The 10,676-nt window shown below is 42.1% G+C and overlaps 1 protein-coding gene across 1 annotated transcript in view; it reads left to right on the top strand.

The window, feature by feature from the left end:
• The first annotated feature begins 6,266 nt into the window (after nucleotides 1–6,266).
• TLR7 (toll like receptor 7) overlaps nucleotides 6,267–10,676 on the top strand; it is a 29,816-nt gene continuing 25,406 nt past the window's right edge. Inside the window, exon 1 of the mRNA XM_060136975.1 lies at nucleotides 6,267–6,383. The gene's annotated coding sequence lies outside the window, so the exon portion shown is untranslated. The remainder of the gene's footprint in view (nucleotides 6,384–10,676) is intronic.

The following is a 10,676-nucleotide window of genomic DNA, read 5'->3' as shown; positions in this document are numbered from 1 at the left end:
ACACCCTGCGTGTAGCGTGTGGGATCTTAGTTCCCCGACCAGGGATCACACCCGCGCCCCCTGCAGTGGAAGTGCAGGGTCTTAACCACTGGACCGCCGGGGAAGTCCTGGACAAAGTAAACTTCTAATTATGGTTCTCCCAGGAAAGCTCAGCTTTAAAGTGTGGGTAATGCTGAGAGTGACAACAGTTTGTCTTAAAAAGTCCCAGTGAAATACAAAGAACTAAAACCAAGTCCACTGGAGAAGATCACAGTTTTAAGACAAAACAGGATAAAATGTAATAGAAGGGAGGAAGAAAATGGAGAGATGGAAACACCAAAATCATGTCACCAGCGTTACAGTTTCACCTCATTAATCCTGTCACACACACCTCCTCGGAAGTGTTTGATTTCATATGGCAGGTCCTATCCAACCCACCAGCTGACCTAGTGGCTGGACAGGCTAAGCGTCCAAGGGGAAGATGCAACACTAAGGTTCAGAGGGTCGAATGAGGCTGGGGAGGTGAGAAAGGGCTTTGTGAAGGGACTGCTGTTACCGATGGTACTTTACGGCAGAATTTTCCAGAACCACTGGCTGTACTCCAGCATGGACTGAAGCAGGACAGCACAGGGTGTCTGGTACTTACTATGTTAGAGTGAGGATAGCCAATGAAGATGGAACTCGGGCTGAAACGTACTGCCTTATCCTTTGTGTACATTGCATGCAGAAGTTGACAGAGTCGCTCCTTTTCACTGCAGATCTTCACCTAATTGGTTTATCTCCTGCACCCCGGGAACACAGCCCTCCACGTTTTCCCTTGCTTTCCAAGTCCACATTCTGGATTGGTTTGATCTACTGTCACCTCTGAGCTCTTGTTTTCTCTCCTGAAAGAGCGTGATGCTCAGAAACAGACTCCACCACTTACTAGAGTTAAGACAACGACAACAACAAAACCTCTTTGGGCTAGTTGCTTACCCCCTCTGTGCCTCAGTTTCCTTGTATGTGAAATGGGGTAATAGTACCTCTCTCAGAGGATGTGATGAGTAAATGAGATGATATCTGTAAAGAGCTTAGAACCGATTGTTGTGTACATTAACCTCAGTTTTTAGAACAGGCATCTTATTTCTTCCCTTTGAAAGAATCTAAGTATGAAGAAGCAAGATTTTCGTGCACTTTTAGATGCTAATCCATGTGCCTCTGAGCTAGTCACAAACACGATCCACCCACGCAGGGGTACATTGTCCTGGCACGTGACCGTCTCCACCAAGGGTAGCATTTGGTGATGACAAATGGTTGCATGTTGAAGACACTTTGCTGGGCTGTAGAAATGACAGGAATGGATGACGTGTGGTAATGGAGATGGTGACCAATTGAGGCTGTTTACAGCAACCTGATTCCATTCACTATCCCAACATTAAAAAAAAGCAGTGCCCAATATAAACAGCAGTTTTCACTGTTCTAACGGCTAAGTCCTGTGGTCAGAAGAAAACCCAGCTGAACTCATTCTGCAAGAGCAATAGAAAGAGACTGGCAAAGCAAAAAATGTAATGCAGTGTGGAAAGTGCCCGAAATTGGGACTGTGGCGATCTAGGGTCTGGTTCCTGATATGCTACCAGCAAGCTGTGTGACCTGGGGGAAATGTCTATACCACTCTGAGTCTGAGCATCTTTGTGAAAAAGAGGGGGTAGATGGTTGCTAAAGTCCCCAGCAGTTTTAACAGGCCATGACCTCTATGCTAGATATAGTTGGACTACTACTAACTGAAGGCTGTGGTCCTAATGTGGCAAAGATGGTTCCTTCTCCATCAGGTGAACCACTTGTTTGGGCTTGCAGGGGACTTTCTCAGTGCTACCTCTGGAAGTCTTGCATCCCAGGAAAGCCTGCAGTCCTGGGCACGCCAGGGTGCTCGGTCACTCTAATTCTCTTTCTTCTAATGTGGATAGTTCTGGATCCCCAGCGCCACCTTGGCTAAGGAATCTCACAAGTGTGGCTCTGATCTTGTGGCAGCTGCAACACAAAGGAAGCTGTATGACAAGCCCAACAATGTGCCAACGAGCTGTGGCGTCACAGTTTTAAAAAAATCCATCGTCAATTAACTGTAGAAGCTGAAGGCCGTAGTCACAGATAAAAGAGGAAAATGGGGGGACACCTTTAGGAAACGCATTCAAGACCTGGCTTGACTGCCAGTCCTTGAGCAGAGCTGCCTTTAAAGCCATAAGTGGACTTTAGAGACCCCGGGGAACAGTCCAGGCAGAAGGCAGAGTGCCCTAAATATTTGCTGATGGACGTCACCCTTCTGTGCTTTGAGGGACTCTTACGTCTGTGAGTACTTGACCTTCTGTGTCTGAGGATGCATGATTCTCTGATTTTCCCTATGCAGAGAGTGTTAAATCTACTATCTTCTTGCCTCGAAGCTAAGACTGAACATGAGTTACAGAAAAATTGTGAGGACCTAGACCGAACTTGTGTCACTTTGTCAAATCATCAGAGGAATTGTTTGGAGGCACATTTTAGTGTGTTTGCTATAGAATGAACTCAGGAAGTGCCACTGACAGTATTCTCGTCTAAAGAACCAAGGAAGGACCCGAAATTTCCTGAAGCCTCAATATCCTGTTTTTAGGACCAGGGCTGCAGAGCAGCCTCCTAGAGTATTGAAAGGGACAGACCCCTCTCGGCAGTAACTGTGCGTTCATTTCCCCACTGACGGCTTTCATAGCCTTCAAAGAGCAACACTTCAATGAAGACACAATTCATGAACAGTGTCCTATGAATAAAAGGGCTCCCCTGGTGCCGCAGTGGTTAAGAATCCGCCTGCCAATGCAGGGGACACAAGTTCGAGCCCTGGTCCGGGAAGGTCCCACATGCCGTGGAGCAGCTAAGCCCGTGTGCCACATCTACTGAGCCTGCGCTCTAGATCCTGCGAGCCACAGCTACTGAGCCCATGTGCCACAACTACTGAAGCCCACGTGCCTAGAGCCCGTGCTCCGCAACAAGAGAAGTCACCACAATGAGAAGCCCACGTACCGTGGCGGAGTGGCCTACGCTCGACGCAACTAAAGAAAGCCTACATGCAGCAACGAAGACCCAACGCAGCCAAAAATGAATAAATAAATTTTTAAAAGATTAAAAAAAATAAAAGAGCACATGGAGGAACCCCAGCTGGCAGAAGAAGGCTGGTTTTTGATGAGTCAGTAATTTCTTACTGACTTGCACTGGTGCAACCGTAAATGCAGTCTTGAGCCTTGTCATTTGGAGGTGTTTTGTTTTATGTGTGCAAGTTATAGGAACTATAATTCATCTGAGAAATACCTCTTGCTCCTCTGCCTTTTGACTCTTATGAACATTTTGGTTCAGACACATGTCAAATGGAAGATTTGTATCTGTAGTCTTCTGGGCTGCCTTGATGATTTCTTCCACAGGCAAAGTGAAGGAGGGGGTCTCACACTCACTCACCCATTCGTTCCTGATGGAGCAGTTACTAGCAGACCGTTGTGTTAGGATGGGGCTCTGAGGTAAATACCAGATAAATACGTGACCAAGGCTTACATGTATTAAGCCACTAGAGTTTACACGGACTGTTTTATACACAAGCATGTGATGTAGGCAACATGGGAGGATGATCGCCCTGCCCTTGCAGACATGATCATTCATTCGGAGCAAGGGCAACAGTGCGGGGTTTTTGTTGTTTTGTTTTTTGGGGGGTTTTAAAGTATTTTTGTTGGTGTATTTCTCTTTCGGTATTGCCAAAAAAAAAACCTACAGTCAGCATCATTGATGTCAAGTCTACCAAGACAGTCACCCTCAGCATTAAAATGTAAATAGAACAAAGGAGCGCTTGTTTAAAAGGTGCATGACTACATCTATTCCAGCTTACAAGCCTGTTTAAGATACTCTATTGATTTCATAGCCATTTCTGGTGTGCTTCTGCTGTTAATCATTTTTTTCCTATGATTATTAGCTTCTTAAGTTTATTACATATTTTCCTCAGAGCCAATTTTATCTTCAGTAAACGTTTCAAAGTCCCTGACGGAAGCAGTTCAGAATGGGCTTGGGGGAGGGAAGCTGGATGAAGGAAGGGGCGGCAGCTTTCCCCTGGGGTCAGACACCTCCCCTCAGGGAGGGGAATTGCACATATTTATTTATTATTTATTAAAAATTTTTATTGGATTATAGTTGATTTACAGTGTTGTGTTAGTTTCAGGTGTACAGCAAAGTGACTCAGTTATACAAATACATAGATCCACTCTTTTTGATTCTTTTCCCATATAGGCCATTACAGAGTACTGAGAAGAGTTCCCTGTGCTATACATTAGGTCCTTATTATTTTATATGTAATAGTGTGTATATCAGGATAATTTATTTCAGGGTTTCTCAAGCTCAGCACTATTGGCATTTTGCACTAGATAATTCTTTGTCATGGGGCCAAGACACACACATTTGTGACAACCCAAAAAATGTCTCCAGATACTGCCAAATATTCCCTGGGGGCAAAAATCGCCCCCGGTTGAGAACCACTGATTTATTTTAACCAGGATCTTCTTCCTTAATCCTCTTCCTGACGTTCAGGTCAGAATTCCAGAGGAGATCCATCCTGGCCCCTGGCCCCTGGTCCACTCTCAAGTAGAAAAGCATTTTAGAACGAAGTGGATAAGACAATGGCAATAAGTCACTTTAAAAACGTAAACACCAGTGTTTGCTACGACATGAAATTTTACACCAAAATAATTGCATTATCCTTTTGATGCAGGGCTTCAAACACCGATCCCTACGTCTGCCATGAATTGGGGTGAGATCCCTACTGCACAGCTGGGGAACCGTTGCTAAGGCGGAACACGCTTTTTAAAAAACACAGCAAAGAAGTATGTGCAGCATATTATCATCTGTGTGAAATAAAAAGGGGGATATATGTTTGAAAAGCATAATTCTGACTTTGGGAAGAATAGAGGCCCCTCAAGAAGGAAATGGGAGACATCACCCTATATATAAAAAATAGGGTTGGGATGGGAAAAGACAAGGCCACACAAGTTTGTGGAATCTATTATTCTTTTGGCTTGTTAGCTATCAAACTGAGTTGTTCTGGTCAAAAAAAGAAATATGCCTGACACGAAAGCCACTTATTTTATGATCCATCCATATGCCTGACACGTTTTTGTTTGAACCAAGAAACTGATTAAGGTAATCTTTAAAGAGGTGACTGAATTTTAGTCTGACTTCAACGGTGACATCCAGAGAGCAGAGATTCCCGTGCGCCTTGCAGGTGGTGGGTATCCTGGCCCTTCCGTGATTGAACTCTCATAAGATGGCCAGAGTCTAACGTGGTCAAACCGTAGAGCAACTCACCTCTCTTGTCAAATGTCGTGGAATTGATAAGATTTCGGAGTTAGATGGAACATTTGAGACTCATTTTACAGATGAGGAAACTAAGGCCCAAAGAGACGAAGTGACCGGCTCAGTTAAGGTCACACTGTTCCTTAGAAGAAACGCTGTGGCTGGTAAACGGGCCTCTTGTTTCTGCTGCTGGAGGTGTTTCCTGTAGCCCAGGTGTTTCCTCCAACATTCTGATCAGTATCTCACGAGGGTGAAGGAGTTTATCATTAAGCCTCAGGGCAGTGAGAGAAAGCATAAAATATGGTGCGGTAACTTCCATCAACCTGGAATGCTTGCTTCTGCAGATTTGGTTGTTCGCTTTCCTTCTTCCAAAAAAAGGTCTTTCGTTGCACTCACGGCATTTGCCTGGTCCTTTTTCATAGTCATGCTAACGTGGGGAGATTTAAAATAACAACCCTGAGTCATGGGTGTTTTTAAGGTGACGGTAATTTTGTAGGGCAGTGGTTCTCAAAGTGTGGTCCTGGACTAGTGGCATTGCCAGGGAACTTAGGAGAAATGCGAATTCTCGGGCCCCACCCCAGACCTATTGAATCAGAAACTCTGGGTGTGGGGGTGTGGCAGGCACGGGGTTTGATACACTGAAGTTTGAGAACTACACTGTAAGGCTAAGTCCTCTAGTTTAGTAGTTGGTAAACTTGGTTGCATATGGGGCCACCTAAGGAGCTTTTTAAAATATTGCTGAAAATGAAATTAATTTAAAAAAAATGTATAACTGTGTGGTGATGGATGTTAACTAGACTTATAGTGGTGATCATTTGGCAATATATACAAGTATTGAATCATTATGTTGTACACCTGAAACTAATAATTCTATATGTCGATTACACCTCAGTTAAAGAAAATGAAATTGATGCCTGGGCCTTGCCCCCAGAGATTCTGACTTAATTGGCCTGCGGAGCATCCAAGTATCAGGATTATTAAAGACCCTCGATGACTTGATACTACTGTGCAGCTAAGCTTGAACCATCCCGTAGGGGACGATCCTTTCCTTCTTCAGGAAGATGGTTCTGACTCTAGTAAGTTACAATCAATTTAATTACACTTAATTGTAATTCTTGTACTCAGCTGAAAACTTATGCCTACTCTGCAGACATTTGGAGAGAATAGCAGCTTTCAGTTTATCTGAAGATTCAAATGTACCTAGATTAGAAATTTCTGATATTTGTTTTCACTTACCCCAAAACTGTGATTGCCAGGCACTTAGTAGCTTGGAATATTTGAGTTGTTTCTAATGCTTTGGTTTTATGGACAGAAAAAGACAATGTTTATTTTCTAGAAACACAAAGTATAAGATTCCATTGGTGAAAATAGAGTTATTACCAAAAAAATGTTAAAATTAACAGTACTTAATCATTTGTAATAATGGGTTCAGCACACACTCCTTAATATCTAAGGAATTTCCAATGATTTTATTAATATGGGAATCTCCTTTAAAAAAGTGTTTTTAGGAGGGAAGCTTGAACCAAGAGAAAAGTAATAGAAGCAGTTTTATTTAACACCGTATTTTTCAGCACCATTGGTCAGTTAAACAACAGCAACAAAAAGCAGTTAAATCAAGGAGTCTATTTTTTTTTATTGAAGTGTAGTTGATTTACAATGTTGTGTTAGTTTCTGGTGTACAGCAAAATGGTTCAGTTTTATAGATGTGTGTGTATATATATATGTTCTTTTTCAGATTCTTTTCTATTATAGTTTATTACAAGATATTTATTACAGTTCCCTCTGCTATACAGTAGGACCTTGGTTATCTATTTTATATATAGTAGTGTGTATCTGTTAAACCCAAACTCCTAATTTATCCCTCCCCCCACTTCCCCTTTGGTACCTATAAGTTTGTTTTCTGTGTCTGTGACTCCGTTGCTGTTTCTTGTTTTGTTTTGTTTTTGTTTTTGTTTTTGTTTTGCGGTACGTGGGCCTCTCACCGCTGTGGCCTCTACCGTTGCGGAGCACAGGCTCTGGACACACAGGCTCAGCAGCCATGGCTCACGAGCCCAGCCGCTGTGCGGCATGTGGGCTCTTCCCGGACCGGGGCACGAACCCGTGTCCCCCGCATCGGCAGGCGGACTCTGAACCACTGCGCCACCAGGGAAGCCCCCCCGTTTCTGTTTTGTAAGTTCATTTGTATCATTTTTTTAGATTCCACATATAGTTGATGTCATATGATATTTGTCTTTCTCTGACTTACTTCACTTAGTATGATAATCTCTAGATCCATCCTTGTTGCTGCAAATGACATTATTTCATTCTTTTATTTACGGCTGGGTAGTATTCCGCTGTATATATGCACCACATCTTCCTTATCCATTCATCTGTTGATGGCATTTAGGCTGCTTCCATGTCTTGGCTATTGTGAGCAGTGATGCTATGAGCATTGGGGTGCATGTATCTTTTCAAAGTATGGTTTTCTTCAGATACATGCCCAGGAGTGGGATTGCTGGATCGTATGGTAGTTCTATTGTTAGTTTTTTAAGGAACCTCCATGCTGTTTTGCATAGTGGCTGCACCAATTTACATTCCCACCAACAGTGTAGGAGGGTTCCCTTCTCTCCACACCCAGGGACTCTTATTAAAAAAGGATCTGTATGTGACTTAAATATTGTATTTTAACTTGAATTATATAAATGGACTTATTTGGGGAGACAGTTCTCCACGGGTCTCTTGCAGTTCTGTACATCTCATGAGCAGAGACATTGAGAGCCTTGGTTCTGGATAATCTTTTCAAGGATGTTTATATAGCAAGCAGAAGATAGTAGATAGTTTTGTAAGACAGAGATAGCGTCCCTTTCTGGGGCAGGTGGCAGGTTTGATTGCTGTCTGGTCTAATAATAACAGTGCCTCCCTCTGGGCAAAATTCAGTGAGCTTTGCTTGCAACCCATTACAAATGTTTGGGTTCTCTAAACTCGGGGTTCCTCAGCTGTGATGCAAACCCACTTCGTGCATAGCATCCACCCAGAGCCACTCCGTGGCATTGGGGGGACAAAGGGAACAGGTACCTGCTGTGCCACGAGTGCTAAAGTCCTTTGTCCCCGACCCAGGAGCATTAGCAATTATTTATCTTTTTTTAAACCCATTGCATTAGCAATTATTTATCTTTTTTTAAAAAAATTTTTTAATTTGCTTGTAAGGAATCTATCTTTTTTTTTAACATCTTTATTGGGGTATAATTGCTTTACAATGGTGTGTTAGTTTCTGCCTTATAACAAAGTGAATCAACACCATACACAAAAATAAGCTCAAAATGGATTAAAGACCTAAATGTAAGGCCAGAAACTATCAAACTCTTAGAGGAAAACATAGGCAGGACACTCTATGACATAAATCACAGCAAGATCCTTTTTGACCCACCTCCTCGAGAAGTGGAAATAAAAACAAAAATAAACAAATGGGACCTAATGAAACTTAAAAGCTTTTGCACAGCAAAGGAAACCATAAACAAGACCAAAAGACAACCCTCAGAATGGGAGAAAATATTTGCAAATGAAGCAAATGACAAAGGATTAATTTCCAAAATTTACATGCAGCTCAATAACAAAAAAACAACCCAATCCAAAAATGGGCAGAAGACCTAAATAGACATTTTTTAAAATTTTAATTGGAGTGAGAACTTAAAAACATATGCACAGCAATCTGAGTACAGACTCTGCAGATATTTTCCCCTTTTTATTTATCTCACATCTAACTTGATAGCTTATTTTTATTTATTTATTTATTTTTGGCTCTGTTGGGTCTTGTTTTTGTATCCATTCAGCGAGGTTATGTCTTTTGGTTGGAGCATTTAATCCATTCACGTTTGAAGTAATTATCGATATGTATGTTCCTGTTACCATTTTCTTAATTGTTTTGGGTTTGTTTTTGTAGGTTCTTTTCTTCTCTTGTGTTTCCCACTTAGAGAAGTTCCTTTAGCATTTGTTGTAGAGCTGGTTTGGTGGTGCTGAATTCTCTTAGCTTTTGCTTGTCTGTAAAGCTTTTGATTTCTCCGTCGAATCTGAATGAGATCCTTGCCAAGTAGAGTAATCTTGGTTGTAGGTTCTTCCCTTTCATCACTTTAAGTATATCATGCCACTCCCTTCTGGCTTGCAGAGTTTCTGCTGAGAAACCAGCTGTTAACCTTATGGGAGTTCCCTTGTATGTTATTTGTCGTTTTTCCCTTGCTGCTTTCAATAATTTTTCTTTGTCTTTAATTTTTGCCAATTTGATTACTATGTGTCTTGGCGTGTTTCTCCTTGGGTTTATCCTGTCTGGGACTCTCTGCACTTCCTGGACTTGAGTGGCTATTTCCTTTCCCATGTTAGGGAAGTTTTCGACTGTGGTCTCTTCAAATGTTTTCTCAGGTCCTTTCTCTCCCTCTTCTCCTTCTGGGACCCCTATAGTGAAAATGTTGTTGTGTTTAATGTTGTCCCAAAGGTCTCTTAGGCTGTCTTCATTTCTTTTCATTCTTTTTACTTTATTCTGTTCCGTGGCAGTGAATTCCACCGTTCTGTCTTCCAGGTCACTTATCCGTTCTTCGACCTCAGTTATTCTGCTATTGATTCCTTCTAGTGTAGTTTTCATTTCAGTTATTGTATTTTTCATCTCTGTTTGTTCTTTAATTCTTCTAGGTCTTTTTGAAACAGTTCTGGCATCTTCCCGATCTTTGCCTCCATTCTTTTTCCGAGGTCCTGGATCATCTTCACTATCATTATTCTGAATTCTTTTTCTGGAAGGTTGCTTATCTCCATTTCATTTAGTTGTTTTTCTGGGGTTTTATCTTGTTCCTTCATCTGGTACATAGCCCTCTGCCTTTTCATCTTGTCTGTCTTTCTGTGAATGTGTTTTTTGTTCCACAGGCTGCAGGATTGTAGTTCTTCTTCTGCTGTCTGCCCTCTCTCATTCAGTATTGTAATACATGACTTTTAGAGGCTGCATAGTATTCTAAAGTAAAATGTTTTGAATCCAGTATCCTTCAAAGAATCTGAAACAGCAGTTTTTGCCTTAAATACATATCCCTTTACCTTTCTCTTGTATATATCACAAGTGGTAGACCATCACTTTGGTGGTTCTGAATGAACCGTGCTTCCCAACATTCATGTTCTTCTGGAGTGCCTTTCCTTATTGACTCTGGGCTTGGCCAATAAGTAGGACATTAGCAAGGATGATGCAAACGAGGCTTAGTAGTGCTTGCACACTGGGGCTTATCTATATTGAAATGCTCACTCTTAGGATCTAATCACCTTGAAAAGAAGCCCGCTCTAGCCACATGGAAAGAAAAAGAGCAAGAAGTCACAGCCTCCCCACCATCCCCACTGCGGCACCAGACAGGCGAACAAAG

This window comes from Lagenorhynchus albirostris, chromosome X (genome assembly GCF_949774975.1).
Source record: "Lagenorhynchus albirostris chromosome X, mLagAlb1.1, whole genome shotgun sequence".
Taxonomy (NCBI): Eukaryota; Metazoa; Chordata; class Mammalia; order Artiodactyla; family Delphinidae; genus Lagenorhynchus; species Lagenorhynchus albirostris.
Note: the sequence above shows the minus strand (reverse complement) of the source record. Positions and strands in the feature narration are given on the sequence as shown.